This window comes from Felis catus, chromosome A3 (assembly GCF_018350175.1).
Source record: "Felis catus isolate Fca126 chromosome A3, F.catus_Fca126_mat1.0, whole genome shotgun sequence".
NCBI classification, from domain to species: Eukaryota; Metazoa; Chordata; class Mammalia; order Carnivora; family Felidae; genus Felis; species Felis catus.
Window position 1 is genome coordinate 74602072 of NC_058370.1, and position 24283 is coordinate 74626354.

At 39.0% G+C, this 24283-nt stretch overlaps 2 long non-coding RNA genes across 2 annotated transcripts in view; one reads left to right on the plus strand and one right to left on the minus strand.

The window, feature by feature from the left end:
- LOC109498176 overlaps positions 1–16404 on the minus strand; it is a 60039-nt gene extending 43635 nt beyond the window's left edge. Inside the window, exons 1-2 of the long non-coding RNA XR_002741136.2 lie at positions 15958–16404; positions 5307–5403 (exon numbers count right to left, since the gene is read on the minus strand). This is a non-coding gene — a long non-coding RNA (uncharacterized LOC109498176). The remainder of the gene's footprint in view (positions 1–5306; positions 5404–15957) is intronic.
- LOC109498177 overlaps positions 1–24283 on the plus strand; it is a 227989-nt gene that overhangs the window by 77640 nt on the left and 126066 nt on the right. The window lies entirely within an intron of this gene.

Below are 24283 nucleotides of genomic sequence, written 5' to 3' on the forward strand. Positions count from 1 at the left end.
AAGGAGCTGGAGTTGAGCTTCTCCCAGGTCTGATAAAACCCCAGTAGAGTGTAGGCTTTGGTAAAATAGTTTCACCTGTGGGTAGGCCTTATTAAGAAGAATAGAATGCTTTGGCATATTTCAAAATGGTTCCTTTAGCTCCTACCCTAATTGGAAGCACAAGGAGGTTTTTCTCTGGTATAAAACATAAGGACCAGGTCAAGCAACTGGAGGTAAAACTCACAAAAATTTGGGGGCCCCTCTATGACTGAGTCCTACTGGAGTTTTTAGCTCTCAGACTTGTCCACGCTGAGCTTCCAGCAATTCCTCAATAGCAGTTCAGGTTTTCCTACCCTGGGACTGGTTCCCGTGGAGGTTTCTGCTGTGGTAAGTTGTGATTTTCTGTATTCACCCATCTCTTCAATCTTGGGTGCAATGGTTTGTGCTGTGAATTCAGTTCTTTAATGAGTCTAAGAAGAGTTGTTGATTTTTCAGTTTATTCACCTTTTTATTGTTGGGATGCAGTGGTGACTTCTGAGCTCTGTGCATGCCAAATGGGAATATGGAAGTCCGGAAATTTTTCAAATGAGTGATTGGGTTTGGAGCTCATTGGCAAAAGCCAACTTCAAAAAAGCAATATGATCTTGTTTCAGAGAATAGTTATGAATTTATAAATTTATTAAAAATATATAAAATATAAAATTGGTAAAAGTGGACACTGTTCTGGTTGAAGTGTGTGTGTTGGTGAGGCAGGCACCCATTATTTTGTGCTTTCAGACCCTTATCTAATGGCAGTCTCAAACTGCCTTGCAGAGTCCTTCATTTACCATTCATATGGCTCTTTCCGGTATGGAATAAGCCAATGATCTCTGAAAGCTCTAGGAGGAGGGGGTTCCATGTGTGAATTTGAGTTTCCTATCAAGGCAAGGAGGGGACAGCACCTGAAGGGGCACTGACTTCAAATATTTGGCCTGTAATTGCCATTGGAAAGTGAAGAGGGTAGGAAGGTGATGCGATTGGAATCGAAGTTAGAAATCTATTTGTTGGGCAAAAAGACCTTTTTGCAATTTGCCCCCTTTAAACATTCCTGCCGGTGCAGGGTATTATTTAGTTAACCCGGCCTAACGGGATGTTTTAAAGGTGGAGGATTGCCCTGGTGATGAACAAATATGAGAAATAAACTTCCAGTGGGGCTGGGTTGCCTGCTGACTGTGATTTCCTGATGATCTATAACAATGGTTATTCACTAACAGCTGGCGCATGTCTCCCTCGGACAAAGCCACTGGGAAGCGCAGGCGCTCAGATTGGTGAACCAGAACCGTTTCCCTGGTAACCGTTAACTAGCACGTGTTTTATTGTTTCCAACTGCTTTTCCTGGGGTATTTGCAGGTGGTGGGAGATGCTTTCTTAAAGAGGGGTCATAACCTCGTGAACTTTCAGATGTTGCAACAAATTGGGGAACAAAACATTTTTTTCTCTTTCAAATATATTAAGTAAATCTTATTACATAGCATTTTCAAGACAGATGCAGCCCAACAGTTTTTCTATTTTGCCATTATTTCCAGATGTTACCAATTTTAAAGTCAGAGTTCTGTTTTATGATCAGGATCTATAGGAAGGTAATATTAGTGATGTGTATGGCAGCAGAATATTATTTTGGCCTTTTTGGGATGTGTTCTGGTTCTATATTTTGCTGTAAAAGGGGAAATCCAACCATACAATCTGAATGTATTTTAAACTGGATTTCTAATGGTTTCTGTATTTTGCCTCTTCATTAATTTAGCTCAATGTGTTTGGCTTTACTGGTACTTTTCTTTCTTGATTTTAATGCACCACAAAGTTTGTTGTGTTGCCATAAAATACAAGACCAAATAAGCTAAGACTTGATCATGTTAGGATTTCCTTCTATATTTGACATATTTTTGAAAGGATCAGTAAATTTCCAGATGGACAGCTCCCTCTTCTGTCTGGTTTCTAGAATTTGCATCTTCTGAAACTACAGATGGAAGATGAAATATGTATCATAGAATTCTGTAGCTTGGCTGAAGCTTGAATATAGTTACTGTCTATCCAATAGCAAATTCATGATAGAAATGGAGGGTGTTTCCATTGTAATTATTTGGTTTAAAATAAAGTCATACACCTTGTAAATGCTGGCTGAAAGTAAATGAAACATTCTTTTAAATTAATGAACTTTATCTGCAGATAGCCCTGAAAAAAAAATGCAGCTCTCATTGATCACTAGTATGAACTCTGAAATACCTGGATTTGGTCAAATGAGCATTTGTCACTTGATTTGCAAAGAATCCAAACGGTACTGCAACTCAAGTCTTCTCTTGAGCCTAATTTGCAGCCTTTTCTTGGAAATGTGCTTCAGGGTACATGCAAACATGTACCTACTTATAAATTAGATCAGTGGCATTCAAATGCTCTTCTCCAGGACCTTACAATGTTTAAAAGGCTTTTTTAAAAACAAGTATTTAAAAAAAATATTTGTTTGCTTGGGTCCAGTTTAATCACTATAGGCAAGAGTTAGGGTTATGCTCTGAAAATGAATACTGAAAGATCTATAACCTAAACTCATAACCATAGAACCAAAAGAGCTAATAAATTATGATGATGAGGGCACTTATGTACAATATTTGTTTCTAGAGATACAGTGAAGTGATAAATTTTGACTGTGAAGAGGAAAATGTCGATTCATTCAGATTTACCCCTCTCAGTCCCTCCGGTGGCAGGGTTTTGGGGATTATATGACCCTAATCATATGAATGTATATGAAGTGAACACTCTTCACAATTCTCCACTTTGTTTTTGTTGGGGCAGGCATACCTAGGGACCCTCTGAACAAGAAACCTCATTTTCCTTCACACATTCCTGTTGGTATCAGGTCATTGTTTTAGTTTCATTCAAGGGATTTAAGGAATGATTTGGGCATAGTGGATTGAAAATCAACAAACTATTGATTATCAGTATTGGGAGACTAAAGCATACATTTAAACATTTTAAGTTACATCCTCATCTCTCAAATGATGTTCCAAGTAATAAAGTACTAGATGGTAAATTTCATTTGGAATGAGAGATTGTCGGAAACCACAGACCATACTACACCCAATTCAACCTCTCCTTCCCTACCCATGGAGCCCAGAATGGGTAGCTGTCTTGCTAAGGGTCCTGCAGCGAGATGGTAACACAAATATTTGTTACTTGTTCATATCTGAGTGCTCTTTTGGCCAAACTACACCCTTTGCAGTGGCCAGGGAGTTCTTTACTACTTGGCTGGGGCTCCATAAATAGGACTTCTGTGATTTCTTTTTTCCTCCAAGTGCACATACTCTTCCACCTACCATTTCCCAGATTTGCATACCAGTGATTTACTGGCTGAGTGACTTTAGACTAGTTAACCAACCTCTCTGTGCTTCAGTTTTCACTTCTACAAAATGAGACTAATAATAGTGCATTGCTCTTAGAATTAATACCAGTGATAGGCATGGCACTGTGCCTGGCATATTGTAAGCACTTGGTAAACATTGGCTATTTTTATTACTGTATTTTTCAGCCATTCTTCATCCAGTGTGTGCTTTGGTCTTCATTTACTCTGTAGCATGCAGTATTCACTTTCTAAAACAACTGAAGACTGTACCCCCGTGTTTGTAACAGCATTATTTACAACAGTAAAAGTGGAAGCAACCCCACTGTCCATGTGTGGATAAATGGATAAATACAATGTAATTTATACATATACTGGAATACTATTCAGCCATAAAAAGGAAAGAAATTTTGACACATGCTACAACATGGATGAATCTTGAGGACATTATTTTAAGTGAAATAAGCCAGTCACAAAAAGGCAAATAACTGTATGATTCCACTTATATGCAGTAACTAGAGTAGTCAAATTCAAAGAGCTAGAAAGTATACTGCTGATTGGCTGGGGTTGAGGAGGAAAGCGAGTTGTGGAGTTGTTAAGGAGTACAGAGTTCCAGTTCTGCAAGATGAAAAGCATTTGACAATGGGAATGTACTTAATGCTACTGAACTATATATTTAAAAATGGTTCAGAAGGTAAAGATTATGTTAGGTTTACTTTATCACAATTTAAAAATTTTTAAAACAAAAACAACTGAAGGGTCTAGTGCAATTAGAACATATTAGTTACATTAGTTAACCCTGGATATTTTGACTTCTTGCTCCCAGAGTTCTTGCCAAGAATGGGCTTAATTTCCAGGGCCTTATAGTTCATGGACTCAGATGAAATTACAGAAGCATACTTTCCCCACAGACATATGAAGAAACCCCACAGAGACTCCTCAAAAAATGCAGACACATGAAAAGCAAATTTGATTTAATAAGTTTACCATTAACAAGAATGTCTTGGCGGGAGTGGGAGTGGGGGGGAGCATAGGCTGTTAGAAAGAAGCTTAGAAATCACCTTATTGAAAAAAGCAAAGGTAGAGGAAAAGAGAAGAAAATTTCATCTGGGTTTAGGACTTCTTTTCAAAACTTTTGTTTAATTATCATCTACAGAGATGATTAAAAGCATTATATAGTTCCAGGATAAAAAGCACAACCAGAAACAAGTTTATGCTAAATTAATATTTGATACTCTTGTAAGAATCTGATGTAAAAGTTGTAACCCTTTTATTTCAATTTGTAAATTCCTTTTAATCAATATTTAATATCCTTTTAATTTCAGTTCAGTAACATTTACTGAGTATAGTGTGTCAAGAGACTTCTGGGTTGGAGTTTAAAATAAAACTTAAGCCTTTTTAAAAAAATGTTCAAAGTAACTGAATATACTAGAAATAATAATCATCCTTCAAAATAATATCTCTATTATGATCATGGGACTTATATAAACTAAATATTTGTGGAGGAAAATTCATCAACTATATTGTAGCAAGAATATCTTCTTTCAGAAATGCTAGTAAGAAACAGTTACCACATGAGTGGATGGGTCTGCTCAAACCAGCTCAGAAAAGGGACAAGATATGCTTTTATCAGTTTGTCAAAAATAGCAATGAAAATGCTTAGTAACAGGACATCACTAAAGTGTGTCCTACTACATCACTTTCAGAATGCCACATTTTAATTTTACTTTGTACTTTTGGAATAAAAAATGGAAAGTTTTACTTTAAATGTTTAAATTAAACACTAACATACAATTATTAGCTTATTCAGACACACTAGCACAGTCCCAATTTCTGTATCGTCTTAATAAAAAGCCTGGCTTTATGAATCTACCAAATGGCCGTTTATTGGAATCCAAAGAGGTCAGTAACAATCTGGAAATCACAAAATACACATGAAGAAAAACATAAGACTTACCAAGAAAAATAGCTGTAATGGTGCAAGACAAAAGGCCAGTTTGATGACATTATTCAGTCTTTCAGCATCCACTACTTTCTCCGACCATCTGAAGGCTCTAGACATAGGTGGGGAGAAAAGGGGGTGGTATTAATATTAAGAGGTACAAAAGGTGAGAAAAGGACTCTGACAAACACATCTAAAAACATGCTTGTATTTCACAATAGAAACATTTTCTTTTTCATTCTCAGTATTGCTAGTTGCATAAGTACCCACCACTACAAGGATTTGTAATAGAAACATTTTACCCTTTTGAGAGCCAGACATCATTAAGTACAGTTTGAAAGGTTCACATTTAGCTTTTAGCCAAAAGGGAAACTTTGGTGGCTTTCCAGTCCTTTTCAAGTCATGAAGCCTTAGAGAGAAACTGAAGTGAAAGAGATCACATCTCGGCCTACCTCTTTTCGCCCTTGAGAATTCCTTTTCCAGGTAGTTCCTCAAATAGTGACGCTGCACTGGAACCCTCAGTTCTTCCCCTTGGAAGTTATTAAATCGGCACAAAGACTCACAATAATGGCATATGAAATCTAAGTTTTGTATAGGAAACGGACAGGCGGTCTACACTTTGTTATTCACTTGATAGACAGAGCCATTTTGACAGCCCTAACCTTGGAAACCACAGGTCCTGCTGAGCTCAGCAGGAGTCAAGCGCTGAGTACCATCTGTCAAAGCTTTATTCCCCCTCCTTCTTATCCAGGCCTTTACTAGAAGATGCTGAAAAGAGCACTGAATGAAAGTCTGCTACCTACAGTTAAACTTGTGTGCATCGTAATACTAATGTTGGTGTAAGAATTTCAACCTGTGATCTGCCAAATTTGAACTGAATTAGGTATGCTATGTCCTTTTCTAATGGTTATCTGCAGAAAAAAGTGTGGTTTGAGGAACTGTGTAACTGCCTTCCAAACAACTAACACTATGAAATAAGGAAATTGCACGTAGTTATGGTTTTTGCCAACTCTGTGGCTAAAATCATGGATGACTTGGAAAGTTCTCCATTCTAAAGATTTGTGGGTTCTTTCTTTTAATTTAGTTTAATTAAACCTGTATGATACAACAAATTTGCTTCTTTCCAAAAAATAGAGATTTTAATGGGATAACCTCTTGCTTCATAAATAAAATCTTAGAACACATCTTCTTTCTCCCCCTCTGTAGCATAATCAATTCTAAAAAATTAACAAGCCTAATCAAAATAAAATCAATTAAATCATGTGTGCTGTAGCTCATCTGTACTTGTATAGAAAATGGTGTATCAATTGATAATATAAAGGAGTTAGAAATGGCATTGCTTTTGATTAAGTGCTACCAAAATGCTACATAATTTTTGAAGTACAAATTTATTTTGCATTACATTAAAATTGTTCATATTTAATAATTTTAGATGTCTATTTAAAATCTTTACATTTAGTGTACCATTTCTAGCATACACGGTTCATCAGGGATTTCGAAAGATTCCATGAGCACAGAATCATAAAATAGAAGTTTTGAGTTGAAAAGTTGAAAAAGTAAGGTCTTTTTTTTAAGCAAATTATTCCAAATTGAAATGTTCAGTTAAATTTTGTGCTTTATTCTGACTTATTCTTTGTTTTATCTGATTTTCCTTCCAATTTTCTGAAATGCTAAAAATAATTTAAGATAGTATGTGTCATGATAATAATACTATATATACTAGATATACTATATTATGGTAATTATTCGTAGTTTAATGGGTAATTACAATGTCAAAAGACATTGTAAAATATGTATTTTAATTAATTGCTTATATTAACACGAATATGTACTTTTTACATTTTATATTTTGCTCAATGTGCCATATGTATGTTTTGCAGAGATTTTAGAGCCCTTAATATATAAATGCTTGAAATGCTTTATGAAAAACTGTTTTAATACGTTACACACCCAGAGGTGATTTTGTTATTTAAAGTGACCAAGAAATGATTTGCCTTGCAATGTCAAAACTAGTTAACTAATAACAAATTGTTTCTAATTATTACTAGATTGAATTTTTGTGCATCCTTTTTGCAAGACCCTGTAGCTGTATATGCATGCTTTGGTAAACATAGGCACAAATGCTTTTGAACAAAGTCTGAATAGGCAATAGTTGAGTTGGGACTTTGCCCCTTCTCTGAGCTTCCCTCACAGGCCCTTCCTCCTAGGAGGTGCTGATCTCATTCAGAGTCTGAGAAAGGAAGTCAACTTTGCAGGCAGCCTGGGTCCCTGTTCAGTAAATACCTCTTCTACCAGTATGTTCAGCCTGAAATCCTTTCTCCTGGGGGCAGGAAACAACTTTGACCACACTGAGAAAGAAAATTCGAAGACCAATGCCTCGAGGGAAAAGCATGTGGATTTAAATTAACCTTGGCTGACCATTATTCTGAGAGCAAAAAGAATAGAGGAGAGCAGGAGGGGAGGCCCTCCAGATGGACAAGAGGAGAGGCAAACTTGGGCTTTCTCAAGGTTTTACCTAGGGAGGGCCAGTTAAAGTGTCCATAGAGTTACCTTGCTTGGCATCACACGTGTGTAGGTTTTCTTGATTCTCACTGTTAGGCTATTAAATTGTCATAGTATCCGAATCTCAGAGTTCAAGGGATGTTAAGGATCATTTGGTGAAATTCTACATTAATAGAGATGAGGAAAGTGAAACACAGACATGCCTACTCTATGGTTTATCCAAAACTTGGTAAAAAAAAAAAAAAGCTGTTTTGATGTGATTTGACTGTTTAAATCCTTCCAGAGAATTTAACTTAATAATTTGCTGTACAGTCTCAGTAACAATTATACCTTGTATTTTATATTTTATGCATATGTTTATACTGTACCTGTTTCTAAAAAGTACTGTTCTATACTGTACCTATAGTGTAGAGGCAAGTCTACACTAAAATTTAGTTTACGAAATGCTTTTTTACATTGATTTTTTTTTTTTTTTACTTTCTTAGTTGATCTGGCATAAAAGCCTTTTTTCTTTTCCTTTCCGTGGGAGAGACGAATCTAAATGTCATGTTTATTATTTCTGTAGTTAGTTCAAGTCTACTGGATTCATGGAGCATGTGCTAGTCACACAGTTCTGTGTCAGTCTTGGGGGTGGGTAGTCAGAATAATATTCAGTCATTCAACAAAGATTTTTCCAAGACCTGCCATGTGCTAAGAATTGGGGATACTAAAAAAAGCCTCTGTGTAGAGGCTACATTATAGCAGGTAGGGTGGAAATGACAGGACACACAGAATCATTAATTAGAGACTCAAGCAAATGGTATAAAATTACACTGCACTAAGGAGCTGAAGGAAAAGAGACATGAAGCTCCGAGTGGGTGCCACAGGGTGAGCTTTTCCTGCCAGATGGATCTTCAAGGCTCCCTGAGGAAGTGGTGAGGGAGCTGAAGCATCCCGGGGAAGGGCAGAAAGGAGAGAGATACCCAAGCAGAGGGCACGCAAGTCAGTGTGAGGATCTGAGAGAAAGCTGGTATGAGGGCAGCTTGGGATGTAGAGTGGAGAGCGACAGGGAGGGCCAGACCCCACAAGGTGGTTATGGACTGTACTAGGGATGATGTGGCTTTATCCTAGGGACAACTGGTAACAAATGGTTTGCAGCAGGGAAGAAGTGTGGTGACCTGACTAGATTGGGTTTTGAGAAGGCCACTTTGGCAGCAGTGTGGGAAAAGGCTGACTGGGTAAGAGTGGAGCCTAGGCTAGGAGGAGCTGACCTGCTTGTTGGGCTATCAGTACCAACCATGTGTTCCCATTGCACAGATGGGGCAGCTGAGGCCTGAGAAATGACACGACCAAGTTCAGAGCTCATGTCTCTTGATTTCTAGGACAGATACTGCTGGTACCTTTATCCTGATAAAACCTGGTAGGTTTCACAAATGTTTTCCATTGTTTTCTAGAAGGGTACCCATCTCAACATAGTTGGAATTGTAATGTACCACAGTTTTATAACTTTCTTTTCCTCTTGACATTATAACAGAATTTTTCATGCTGCTGCCACGTCTTGGCAAATATCATGTTAAATGAGCAAATGTTCTGTAATTTCATTAGCCATATCCTGAACAGAGAGTATTTTGGTTGCTTCCAGTTTTTTTTCTGTTCTAAGTAATAGTCTCATGATCATTTTAGTACATGTAACGTTTTCTTCTTTGGGAATATTTTCTTAGGATACATTTTCAGAAATTAGATTACAAATTAAATTAGGGCTTGAATATTTTTGTAGTATTTGCTACTTATTATTAAATCATGGCCCTACCCTTCTATTTTTAGTTTCATAACCTTATTTTATAAATGCTCTTTGTTTTATTTGGCCTCTGACCTATTTTTTAAAGAAGTGATTTGTCCAAAGTCATGAGGGTGAATAAAGGTAGAACCAGTACTTGAAGGCTTCTTTGCATTCTACCGGTGATGCCAGTGGGAAGGAAAACTCTTGTGGCCCAAGTAGGAAAGAACCAGCCCTTCCTTAGGGACTATCTGAAGCAGCAGAAAGGGCAAAGATCTAAGATTTGGGAAATTTGAGTCTGAGTTCTGCGACCACCAGTCACCTTCTATTTGACTTTGGTCTTCTCAACTGTAATATAGAGTCACTGATTCTTGCCCCTGTTTCCTGGGAACTCTGAGGCTTACATAATGCCCCAGAGTGCTCTTGGAACAGTGTAAACATTGCATTGGTGTAAGGGCAGCATCTTGCTCTCTGAATCCTGAGCACGGAGTTGCTCTAAGAAGCCATAGTAAGGTGCTTCTCAGACCCAAATCTACAATGAATCATTTGGGGGATCTGGTTAAATGGTTAAAAGCAGTTTAAATAGGTCTGGGGTAAGGCTGAGATTCTACATTTCAAGCAAGCTCTCAGGCGGTGACTCCCGCTGCTGCTGCTGCTGCTGGTCCAGGGTCCGCACTTTGAGAAGCTGGCTGAAACAGCCACTGAGTGGTTGTTCACTCACACAGGTGACTGTGCCCACTGTGCGGAGCACCCTGCCCACAGAGCAATTTTAGTAAGTGGAAAAGAATGAGAGTTAATATTCGGATGTTCCCGAAGTGGGGTCTAACATGCTGGAGTGTGTGGTGTGTGAATATTCCTGACTTGTTTTGGGAGGAAGCATTCTCCGATCTGTTTCCTCTTGAATGCTGGAGAGCCCCTGAACATAGGAATGTCCCTTTTCCTGACATGCGGTAGGAAGTGGAAAGCAGTAACCTGGAATAATGGAGTAATATGGAAAGGTCCTAGCCTTTCATTATTATTTCCCTTATCTGAACGCAAACCCAAGAATGAATTTTCCCATCCTTGTTTTATATTGTTGGTGATCCCACCAAAGTCCCCTTAAAAGCTGGCCAAGAAAATTTGCCAGCAGCAACTTAGGAGCCTTAATGCATTGTTACAAATCTTTCCACACATCTGCCGCATGAAAAAGAAAAGCAAGATCTTGCAATGGCTGAGGGCAAGAGGGCATCTCCGAAGTGGGATGTCCCAGGGCTGCTCTGAGGACGCCCTTTCTCTGTAAGCAGACTGCCCTGGGAGGCTCCAGCACCTGTTCTTACACATTCCTGCTGGCTTCTGTTGTTTGCAATCGCTGTCAAAAGCATCCCAGGAGAGGGCTGGGACGAGCCTTGTCAGGGAATAAGAAAAGCCGGGAGTGTGGCAGTTGGCCTCACAAATGTGAGGATGTTCACAGTCCCAGTAGGGACTCTCATTTCTCTTTTCACATCACCACACGCCTCATGTCAAAAGGAAATCTTTTGAGTTTAGGTACTGTGGCAGAGAACGTTGCTTTGAAACACAGGTGATCTTGATAGCCTAGTTCCATTTTTCTAAACCTGAACCGTCATGAGCAGGACCTGCAGGTACACAGCCATCCGCCTTGTGGGGTTACTGCGTACAGAGCTGTATGGTACATTTTCCAGAAAGAAAGAAAGATTCTGAGGTTGCAGCACAGGAAAAAGTAGTCCACCTGCAAATCAGACTTGAGCCTTGAAAAGAGATTATTGTAACTTTTGAGGGAACAAACATTCAGAGGGAGGATAAAATAAGTATATTTTTATTTTTAATTTTTGCCCTCAAGGCCTCCTTGGGAAAGCTGCACAATTACTTCAGTTTGATAGTGCAAATGGCTCTGTCCTTAAATGTCATTATATGTCTGCATCTTAGGATGTGTGAACAGTTTTTGATATAATAAAGACAGAACTTTGAACATTTTTTGTATTTATCTTATGCAGTATACAAGTAGGATTCTTTTGTCTCAAATTAAAAGTTTTTCTTCTTGTCCGTTGATCATCAAAGTCTCAGTTTAAAATTTAGAGCACAGGTGTGCCTGGGTAGCTAAGCTTTGGACTCCTGATTTCTGTTCAGGTCATGATCTCAGGGTTTGTGGGTTCAATCTGGCTCTGTGCTGACAGTGCAGAGCCTGTTTGGGATTCTCAATCTCTCTCTCTCTCTCTTTCCCTCTCTCTCTCTGTCCCTCCTCTGTTCTCGCTTTCAACATAAACAAACAAACAAACAAACAAACAAACGGTAAAATAAAAAATTTAGAGCACAGAAAATGGTTTTTGAAATACAGAGAACAACTTTTAAGAGGATTCTTAGCCAGCAGATTTTATGCAATTAAAAGTTAACTCAGTAAAAGATACATTTTGGCATGCTAAAAGATAGTGTTTACAATTAAAAAAATGCTGCCTTTGTTTTACATCAACATCCCTCATCCTAATGTCTTTAGGACAAATGGAGATACAACCTGTATTTCAGAATACAACTTATTCATCAAAAGACGTAATCACTATCAGGGTCCCGAAAGTTTGAATTTTGAGTGAACTCAAAATATTAACATGATTGTCTTAATTAAATTTTGATTGCAATAAAAGGTGTTTGAGCCACACTGGTTTTTGGAGGCTTTAAAAATCTAAATAACAGGAAAACAGTATTACAAACTTATCTACTCTATTTATTCTAATACAGTTTACATTTAGACCTATATTCTGAGTAAATCTGCTTTAAGCAGGCAGCAAAAACTCTGTCTGAAATTTTCTTCTCTTTCGTCCAAGGTTAATCACTGGATTTTGGTTAAACGATATTTATTAATCCCTTCGGTCTATGTCAGGTTTTACATACACTTTAAAATAATCTCTTCTATAATTATTTCTTTAGGAAACTATAAAATTTTGTCTTTAACATTAAAATCAGGTCATTTGGCTACCAAATAAACCACTGTTGTTTTCCTTTGTGGTTCTAAAATTCTGTGTTATTAGAATGAGATTAAAAAATTTTTTTCTTTAATGTTTGTTTATTTTTGAAGGAGACAGAGTGTGATTGGGGGTGGGGGTGGGCTGAGAGAGAGAGAGTGGGAGACACAGAATCCGAAGCAGGCTCCAGGCTCTGAGCTATCAGCACAGAGCCCCACATGGGGCTCGAACTCATAAACCGCAAGATCATGATCTGAACCGAAATGGGATGCTTAACAGACTGAACCACCCAGGCACCCTTAGAATGATGATATTTTAATGTAAATTATAAATCTATGATTTTACGATGGTTATCAATTGCTAGTGAATGTAATATTAATTTAAAAAGTATTTTTGAAACTCGTATGATTCATGTCTGATTTTCAAAATGGCTGGTTTTAGCTGTTGTAGAATCTTTGAGAAGTCAATGTAAAAGATACATACAAGTCAAAATTCAGAATAAGAAAATTTGGTTGCCTTCCTCATAGGAAACAGTTGGAATACATAAGATTAAAGGGGTCTGCCTAAAGGCCTGTGCCTTTTCACTCTTCTACAGACACAGGAATGTCTTCTGCCAGAGGAGATTCTAGCAAGTTTTTTTTTTTGTTTGTTTGCAAGGCTTCCTCCAGAGGACATTGCCCTGTTTCAGTCCTCCTTCCCCATCCTTTTGGGTGGGAGTCATGGCTAAAAGCTTGGTTACCTGGCAGCAAATGGAGGAGCTGTCCAAACTTAGGGTAATCGGTGCCCTTGTCAAAGGAGATGTGAAATATTTCCAGCGCTTGCTTGCTCTTGTCTTAGGGGGCATAAACTGCAGGCTTTGCTTCCAAGCTCCTCTTGCCCTTTTTAGAGTTAGCACTGGGATACTGACTCCAAAAAGGGACCTATCATTTTGGGGAAGGAACTGGGGCTGTGGGATTTTGAAGCATCTCTCCATTTTGTCCAGAGGTGGGAGCTCCAGAGATACTGCTGCTAGCCGGCAGCCTGATTCTGGGGGAGAGGTGCCTTCAGGTGCAAAAGCCCCAGTAAAGGGATGTCTTTTCTACATGGGCAGCCAGACAACCTTCACATTTTTTGATTTTCTTGGAGAAGCTCTGAAAAGAAATAAATCTTTCATCGTAGGAAGAAGTGCCTATACTCCAGTGTGCACTAGTCAAACCAAATTTAGTTTTTAGGTGAAAATAATTATGATATTGTACTTCCTAAACTTGTATATTTTTGAAACATCTGGACAGCACACATATTCATTTGTAAGCTCACGTAGTAATTGACTTACAGAGAACTTTGAATATGGTCTTTAGTAAAATCCTGTTTCATGGCATTTATTCAGCCAATAGAATAGAGTTCTCCCACACAGTATCCTGGCAATGTGTATATTGTCATTTATTTGAATGTGCTTTATGGGGTTAAGCACTTCTGGTATATTTTTCATGCGAGACAACCTAAGGAAGTGAACAGAGGTATGGCGTGATTAAGCTTATAGGTCACAAGATAAATTTACATGGAGAGCCAAGTTTCCAGCTTTAAGCAAATGACTTATCTGTAATGTGATGCAAGTACAATGACCTTTCAAATGTTTGTTGGGCTTCAAGTGTCCGGAACAATCAATATGTACATTATTGTTTATATTTTATGTTCCTGATCCCATTAATGTATGCCTACAGAGTGCCGGGACACCATTAGTTTCTGATACTTCTGATGCTACTGGGTGGCATTTATCAAACAGAGAGGCAGCACTTATTGACTTGTGACAGTTTTTGAATTTCTTGAGCTCAATGTTTCATGAGCTGCTTATCTAGTTTTGGTAAGCAAGGCTTTTATTGCTCTGAAGCCTCCTCAATTAAATAGTAATGAACCAATTTGTTTAAAACGAATCTTTAAGTTGCAGACTCATTAATTTCTCCATTGTGAGTGTCAGAAGATGTGTTCTTGGGCAAGGGGAGACCAGGGAAGTGCGGGGTGATGATTGCTGGGTGTGGGAGCTGGGAGGATGGGACCATCTCTGACCCACTTGTGACCTTGGAAAGGTCTCTTACTGTCCCTGAGCCTCTGGTTCCCCAACAGTGAAGGGGGTGAGGTGGACCAGATAATCACTAAGGTTGCTTCCAGCATGGACATTTAACAAGTAATGGAATATCAATATGCAGATACGTCAGTTGCAGTGCAGCCTTACCAGTAAGTGCAAAACTGAGATGTGAGGAAATCCTTCAACCACCTTGCCCCCGCCTCTGAATAAGGAAATAAGGGAAAACTGCATTCCTTCCTATTTTCCCAGAATAGAGTAGACTCATTATGGGTGTCTGGGAGAGAGGCATTTGTGATGTAAATATACACTTAACAAAATACATAGAAGCATAAGCATATGTAAATAAATACATAAAAATATATTTCAACATAAATATACATAAAATAAATATAAATATATAAATATAAACACCTCACAAATATATATATGAAATTATATGCATATAGTTGCACATAGACCTATAATTATATATAGGCCCCTCTTTTTTTCTACTTCACTTTCTCCCATTCTACATACCTTATCCTCACCCCACTCCAAAAATGCTGCAAGGGAAAAGTGCCACCTGTTATTGAGGCAGAAAACAGGAACGCTTATTCATTGAGGAGATAGGAGATAGCTACCCACTTCTGTATTAATTAACTCTCTCTTTCTAAGGTTTTATTATTGGAGAGTCTAATGACTTAAAATTAACCACCCATGGTCCAATTAAAAAATCATGAATTGATGAATTGGTTTCTAAATTCTCTGTGTTATCGACAAGTTGCTGCATCACTGAAGCTATAAGACATGTCATCCATTATTAACTTTGATGGCATTAAAAAAGATAAATTAGATCTTTTAGGTAGAAATGAGTTCTCACAAAGGCTGCCCTTCTAAGGGGACATGGTCTCAATTTTCTCTGAATTTCAGCCCACTTATTTGTTTGAGTTTATTCTGGTTTCACTTAGATTTTATTGATTGTTTAGTAAACATTAACTGATGGTAGAGCCTTCTTAATATGAGCAGATAATAGATAATCAATGTGTAATGCAGTTTAAGTGATGAAATACTTTTGCCAGGAATATAAAGTCTGCCACAAGGACCGGAAATGCCTTATTTAAAGAATTAAAATTTACAATGAAAATTTTAGAAAGTAAACCTATCTCTTCAATGTGCAAGAAGTTAAATTTACTTTTAAGATGACAATAATACATAAGAACATATAAATACAGCGTGCTGTTTCTAAGGCACATTGAAAGTATAAGCATACCCATTTAGGAATAAATTAGCATCCTTTGAGCTCTTGTAGTTTGTGCTAGGGCAAAGGCAAAAGGCAATAATAATAAATACAATTCAAAATAACATTAGAAATTTGAGCTCAATAGTTGATTTATTACAGAGGGAAAATGTTCTTACCTTGGCTTTTGCAAAAGTCCTTATTCTTACTATTATTTACTTCTTCAACCTAAAACAATCTTTTGTTTCATAGCCAGAATCTTATTTCCCTAACATTGCCCATTAACGGCTCCACTATCTGCTGCAACACAAGATGTGTTGGGAAAAAAATGACTTAGGCAAGTTTTTAATACCTCAAATTGGACCCGCCCTTTATCCCACAATCCCCTTTGTGTGTCTCATTATTGATCAGACATATGCTGGTTTTTGAAGCCTGGGAATTACCAGGGCAGAGTTTTATTTGACTATTTATCTCTTTAGCAAAATTGTTGCCATCTCTGACCTTTCAAAAATGTTTATGACAAGGTGTTTGCTGTTAATTGCACACAGGAAGGAGTGAAAAGCCTCCCGGTTGGATGTTGTATTTACCGGTAGATGAGATTTTCTTGTAAAATCAGTTTTACAGGAGGTGGATTTGGGATGTTGTTTTTATTTGTATGTAGCAATATAGCTTGAGAAAATTACTATTTTCTAATTAGCAGACCAATTAATAGGATAAGTAAAGATATGGCTTTATAGAAAGGATGCAATAGCTCTACTGGCCTAGATCTGTTTTCATACCTGGTAGAAATTCAAGAATAGAAATATAAAATCACAGGCTGGAAGGGACCTTAAAGATATCTAATTAAATCCATTTTATTTCGCAGATGGCTAGACAAATGAAGACAAGTTAAGGTACTGGTCTTCTGTCCCTTAAACTATAAGGACCACTTCAGAGTTCCCTGACTGCCAATCTAGTGTTTTATTATTGTTAGTTAGATGCAAATCTCTACTTACAGATATAAGTAACTATGTTATGACTTAGGTTGCCTTTGTGGAGACAACAGCTTGCTAAAAGTCCATGAGGATGGGCAAGTTTTTTTAGTTACTTGCAAAATGGGGAGGCCTTCTATATTCTTATAAGGCCCCACCTGATTCAGTCCTGCTCATTGCTTTGCCTTCATTTCTTGCCCCTTTCCCCATCATCCGCCCTTTCTTGTATTCCCAGGACCCGCTTGGGTTCTTTCCCATCTTGGCTTTTCTTCAGCCTGGAATGAGTTTCTCCAAATCTCTCCTTGGCTGGTTTCTTATAACCATTAAGGTTTCTTCTCAAATGCCATTTCTTCAAATAGGCCTTTCTTTACCACCCAATGTCAGTATAATGAGAAGTAGTGAACCAGTCGCGAACACTGAGTTTTAATTAATGCCAGCCACTGTCGTATGCACTTACTGAAAGTATTTATTAATTCATTCAACCTTCAAAACAGCCCTATGAGGTATGCTTGTTTGCTAGTTGAAATGATCCTGTTCAATTTTTTTTTCTCACTTATGATCTATCTCCCCTCCACCCCATTAGACTCTGAGTTCCCTGAGAACTGGGACCTTAGCTCTCTTCTTTATTGCTGTTTTCAGCCAGGTCTAGAATAATCCCTGAATCTAGCGGTTTCTCAATAAATACTGCGTAAGTGAATGGATGCGTTTGAGAAAGGGCAGCAAGACAGCGAGAATTGAAGAGGCTGTGGGCTGGGGGTTGACTCCCTGGCGAGTGTGGTGTGAGGTTTCTCCCAGGAGCAGAAGCCAGAACGATGAGAGTGGGAATAAGTGAGTTCGTGCATCAAGGATGGGCTCAGTTTTCAAGAAGGTTGGCAATGAGGGCAGTGGGGTGCTAAATGGCAACAGTGGTTTTATGCTTTTGTCAGAAAACCTAGGAGGAAACTTCCACCCTTGCAATTGAAGAATGCCCCCTCACTGCTCGTTAATGATTACAGGTACAAGAAGACCTGCCTCTGTCTCATTTTCCCAACAGTATGACTAGCTGAAAAACTGAAATAATGGTTTGACCGCAGTTATTGTCCACTGGCATCATTTCACTGCAGGTGCACCTCTGGGCGGTCATTTCCCAGGATTATCCTTGGGGTAGCAGAGCTTCCCTCCTCTCTTTCTGTGCCATCATCAAGTCTATAAAATACCAGGAATGTATCTTTGAATCCCAGTAAGCTTGTCATTCATCCTTTTCTACATACTTGGAAGTTGCCAAGAACATTACAATTACTTCTTTTCCTTGACTTTACACCAGGAAAGAGACCATAGAAATGGTGAGTGCTTACATGAGTGGCTTCAAACCATTCCCACTCTGGTCTGTGCCCTGCACCGCCAACCAGAAATGTTTCCATTACCTTGTTCTAGTTCCTAATGGGTGCAGTAAGTAGCCCCTCATCCCCTCCCTAGCACTTAACTGCCATCAAAAGGACAGTACCAGCAATGTCACATGTAAAAGCTAACCCCTTTGTAGGTGGTTTTGGGTAGCAATCCTCTGGCCTCTCTAACGAAACGTTGGTATGAAATCCTGAAACAGCAGTGGGAAGGGACACTTTGTTTTTACAGAGACTCTATTATGAAGCCAGATACCACTACGATTTCAGGGAAGAAAATACTGCTCTCTTTTCAAATGTAGCAAAATATTTCTCTTTCTCAGCATCCGTTACAAATAAAGACTCTCTGTGACATCCTTTTCTTCGTGTGTGTCTTCTCGTTAGTAATTTAGAAAGGTTAACAATTCAAACGGAGCTGGTATTATGAATCAGAGAATAAATATTAAGGCTAAAGTGTAAATGTTGTAGCATGACACAGTCTGGCCTGGAGGTGTTCATATGAGGTGCCACAGGCATTCAGGGATCAACAAGTCTTCCTCATGAACAGCTTCCCCAGGTATTGCAGGATGTGGAACATTCTGGGTTCTGGGTCACAACTTCCAGTAGCACCTTCCAGTTACCGTGATGACCAAAAACATCCTCATCCCTTGCAAAAGACCTGTAGGGGTTGGTAATATATCCTCTGGCCATGACCTAGCTCAGGAATCTTTCACACACATGCCAGAGGCTAACATAGCATAAATGTGTTAATCTGGCCCCATGTAAGGCAACAGGGAGAGGTGTTCTGGGATTGCTGGAGAAATGTGCATGGTTTGCTTAGAGGTGTTCAAAATGAAAGTTGAATAGACGTTAACTCCTTGCAGCCTTTCTCAGTGTGTCAACCTCACCCCTTCCATCTCCAGCCTTTGCTTTTCCATCTGCCCACTCTTTGTTTCCATCACCCTGACCATCTCCTTTAACCATGGTCTACCCATTACACTGTGTTGTAGTGCACTAATGTCATTTTTCTCTGATGAGCTGGGAGCTCTTTGAGGGCCCCTGTCTAACTCTGGCCCTGTAACTCCGGCATCTAAAGTACTACTTGGCAAAGCATAAGAGACTCTTAAAAAATGAGAACAGGGGCGCCTGGGTGGCGCAGTCGGTTAAGCGTCCGACTTCAGCCAGGTCACGATCTCGCGGTCCGTGGGTTCGAGCCCCGCGTCAGGCTCTGGGCTGATGGCTCGGAACCTGGAGCCTGTTTCCGATTCTGTGTCTCCCTCTCTCTCTGCCCCTCCCCCGTTCATGCTCTGTCTCTCTCTGTCCCAAAAATAAATAAACGTTGAAAAAAAAATTAAAAAAAAAATGAGAACAAACTGAGGGCTGATGGGGGATGGGAGGGAGGGAGGGGAGGGAGGGAGGGAGGGAGGGAGGGGAGGGTGGGTGATGGGTATTGAAGAGGGCATCTTTTGGGATGAGCACTGAGTGTTGTATGGAAACCAACTTGACAATAAATTTCATATATTAAAAAAAAAATAAAGTACTACTTGGCACATGGTAGGCTGCCTTAAATACCAGTTGGGTGGGTGAATGAATGAATGAAAGAAAATTATTCTCAGCCTTCAACCAGTTTCTGAGTTTATGAGTGATATTGATATTTTAATTTTTTTTTCAATGTTTATTTTTGGGACAGAGAGAGAGCATGAACGGGGGAGGGGCAGAGAGAGAGGGAGACACAGAATCGGAAACAGGCTCCAGGCTCTGAGCCGTCAGCCCAGAGCCCGACGCGGGGCTCGAACTCACGGACCGCGAGATCGTGACCTGGCTGAAGTCGGACGCTTAACCGACTGCGCCACCCAGGTGCCCCAGTGATATTGATATTTTAAATTTCCCCTTAGTCCACATCAGCTGCGCATCCTTAGGCATATCTGGGTTTCCTGTATGTCTTCTTCCGGCACGTGGACAAGGGGTTATTTTCATGTCCCTGCATCTGTTCTGTTTGTTCGGTAATGCACTGGTTTTGCTGCACAATTGGAATAGTGTAAACTTGAGATTGTAAAAACTCATCTCATGAGCTCTCATTGCTGTGCTTTGCCCAGGGTCACATCCTGCTCGCTCAGATATGTGAAGGTGCAGTGGCTTGTGATTCTTCTGTACTAGTAATGTGCTCAGTTTCTTGTTCCAGTTCATGGCAGGGGAGTAGCAGTTGCCTCTGTTCCAGGCAAATGAGCCTCATTGGTGTTGGGTATGATTTCAGTGGAGATAAAAACTTCAAAGTCATGACTTCCCAGAGTGTCTTTTAGATTCCCCTTCCTAACCTCCTTCCTTTTCTCCCTCTCTTTTCCCTCCATCCCTTTTCCTTCTTTCCTCCCTCTCTTATAATTCTAACCTGTTCCTTTGTCTTGGAACTATATGAGAAATCAATTTTGCTGATTCTCCACCCTCTTCCTGCCATTTTCTTTGGCTATAGAGCCCCTAAAAAGAGCAGGATATGAGGCACTGAAAAGTAATGCAGTAGGGTCACTTGGGTGGCTCAGTCACTTGAGTGTCCCACTCTTGACTTTGGCTCAGGTCATGATCCCAAGGCTGTGGGATGGAGCCCCAAGTCCAACTCCATGCTGAGCATGGAGTGTGCTTAAGATTCCCTCTCTTTTCCCTTTGCCCCTCTCCCTTGATCTCTGTCTCTAAAAATAAAATAAAAAAACATAACATAGTAAATTTCTCCGTTCCCAGGAGCTGAAGCAATCAATCCCTCAGGATTTTATGTAGAAAATCTTTTTACTAGTGTGTTAAAGATTCCTAGATGCTTATAGCTTACCCCATTTTATTTCCATTCATATTATTATTTCCTAACATTGTTTTTACACATGAAGAGGTATTGTTAGTTTAAACACTTCTTTCTCCTCACATGGTCTGCAGTTTGGGGTTTGGTTGGTTTTTAAAGAAAGCACACACTTGACCAGCTGTTGGGTTTCCCACAGCCAACATGCACACGCCCAGGGTGTTCCCCTGTGATTTTCAAGGCCTGGCTTTCTTCTGATAAGGTCAGCAGCATACACAGTTTATCCACATCTGCTGTGTTCCTCGAGGTCAATCAAAATATTCTTTCTTCTGGGACTAATGGGAATCTCCCAGAGAGAAACAATTATTGCATTAGAGAAATCTATTGATCTACATTGTATGGTTCATTTGGTATTTGGGGTTCGGGAATACTTTTTGAAACTGGGAGATCAATTCAGGGGATTCAGAATGAGAATACACTAGCAAATGCATCTGTGCTATCCCCTTGCAAGTATTTGCAGCTACTGCTGTTAGAATGGCAGAATGCCGCATTCGTTTGCCATAAAATGTCAACAATGTAGGTCACCCTGCATTATTGACTTCATTGGGTGAAACTTAAGTTCATGAGAATAGTATCGGGCTCAGTCCCAAATCAAAAACCGATCAATGGAATCATGAGTGTTTCCGTTGGTGTGATTTCCCATTTCCTCTTTCTCTTTGTTTGAATTTAGGGTACTTTTTTTTTTTGATATATATATGTCCTAATGCTGATCTGGATAAAAATACGAGGAACAAATGACTCTGTGTTGCAGAAAGCAAGAGCGCTGGGCTGCCACTCTTTACATTTCACTACTCACATCGCCCATGTTGAAATTTTCAAAAGAAACTTGGGACCAGGACACCATGTTCTGTGTCGCCAGCTAGGTCCAGGAATTGAATAAATAATTAAAACCCTTCAATAGACTATCTACCCTTTGGCTCTTTGTTTCAATATATTCAATATATTCTTGTATTTGTATATTGCAAAATACTTTCCCCCCACAGGTGCAGGCTGGTGAACTGGTGTCCTATTCTCTTATCCTCCTTTTGGAATTAGAAGTAGAGCTATATCCCAGTCACTGTTCTTATCAGCTGTGTGTCTCTTTGCTCTGGGTTTATAGATGTACACGATGAAAGGCACTGTCTCATAGTTATATTGTGAAAGTTAAATAAAATAATTCACAAGTCACCAGCATGCTATCTGGCACACAGTGGACTCTGAAAACACTGGTCTAATTTGTATCTTTACATTCTGTAGAGTCTAATGAGAAATGAAATGACCTAAATGCTGAAGAAGATACTGACTAAGCCTCAAGGTGATATCATTGAAGTTTTGTAGGAAAATACTTGCATATGAACTTTTGTTCCTTATGAAGATATTTTCTGAAGGCTGAAGAGGTGAAAAATGGAAAGCTATTACTCCACTGAGGTAGAGAACTAAAGCAGTTTTCTGAAGATTTTGTGTTGGGGCATTTATTCATTGCTCTTACACTCTTATCTACAAAGGAGCCCATACTGTGTTCATTGATTAGTAGCCACAGTCTTACCATCTGTGAAATGGGGTTAGTAAGTATAACAACCTCATAGGATTTAGTGAGGACTGAGTGAGATAAAGTATATAGAGAGCCTTGCATAGCACCTGCCACATAGTAAGTGTTCAAGAAATACTTGATTTAGTATTATATAATATTAATAATATAATATATAAAATATAATATAATGTATAAAATATATATTCAATAATATAATAATAATCAGCATTAATAAAGAGCCTGCCTACCACAGAGGCTGTTGCATTTCCATGCAGAGGTTGAAAAGGATGGAACAGATTATCTTTAAGCTCATTCTAACTATAAAATATACACTTTTGCAATTTTGATAAATCTAAGATAATAAGTACCAGAATAGTGTTGAAGGCTCCATTTTTTGGATTTGGATGATTCTAAATGACATCTCTCAATATGAAAATCCACACTTTAAATCTCAAAATGTTGAAAAGCCCTAAGACCAACACCTAGTAGCTTCTAGCCATTTCTCCCTTTCAGATGGGTGTAATTTAATGACACCTCATCTGTTTCACTTGCAGAGATCCTCAGATCTGTTTTAGGAATTATTCCCTTTTTTCTAGAAATATAATAAGAAACAAATGGAAATAAACCAATCTGTATGAATTTTTTTTTTTTTTTTTTTTTTTTTTTTTTTTTGCTTATTAGAGAACATGATGGCTTGGGTTGTTTGCAAGGCAAAAAAGTGCTGATGCAGGAAGGCCTAATTGATTAGAACAATATATGGGCTGGCTTAATGCTTTAGGTCAAATCCTTGGGAAGTTTACATTCCTTATGCAAAATTAAATGTGTTGCAAGCATCTTTCTTGTCAAATGCCATTTTTTTTTCCTTTTGTCCACTGGGCTTCGAGTTTGACTTGTGGGAATGAATCATGGTAGCATTGTTACAATAGATTCAGAGGCTGTTCAGAGACAGCAATTAAATTCTATTACTCTCCCTACTATTTTTGTATTTTAATGTCTCCTTTGCCATTTGAACAGCTCAGCATTTCTCATTCTCCTATTTTGGTAGTCCGCAGGTTGTGGTTTGGACCTGTTATAGAATGGGCTTTCTTTTTTTTTCCTCTGCGTGATTCACACTTTCATCACGTGCTTGAGCTCCCTGGTAGATAGAGAGTAATAAGGTTGTGCCCAACCCGTTCTTACTGTATCGGGTCCTCAGAGAAGTTAGAGGTGACTTCACTCAAAGTAGCAGGTTTCTCATCGCTATTGCCCTTCCTTGTGGCTGTATGTCTTTGCAGCTAACTTCACTGGGTTGGGCTGTTCAGATGAGACCAGGTGACCGGCAAGCCCTTTGTTCCCTCTTTCAGCTCTGCAGTTCTCAGAATCTATGCCAGTTCATTGTGGATGGACCCTTGCTGATCTAGAATTGATTGGATATGACAAGTAGATGGATGTGAGGATGAGGGAGACGGGGAAATTGAAAATAACTCTTAGGCTTATAGATTGGGATACGGAGTCGATGGGGCTTGCAATACCAAGATAAGGAATGAGGAAGTAGGTGGGTTAGGAAAATGAGAAGTTCAATTTGGATATGAGCTTGCTCTGTGTTCAGATTTTCCTTCAGTGGGGATTCAGTCAAGAGGCCATTGGAGAGAAGATCTATAGCTCAGTATAGGTAAGGCATTAGAGGACTGCTGCTCAAAGGGAGCGTCTGTGCCTTCAAGTTATTTTGTTTTTAAAAATGAATTCTTTAAAAATTACAGGAAAGCAGTGTAGGTTGTGTGGAATGTGTGAGCATCCTCATTAATTAAGAGATCCCTCTCAGATGTCACTTTTAGCTGACAGAAGCCG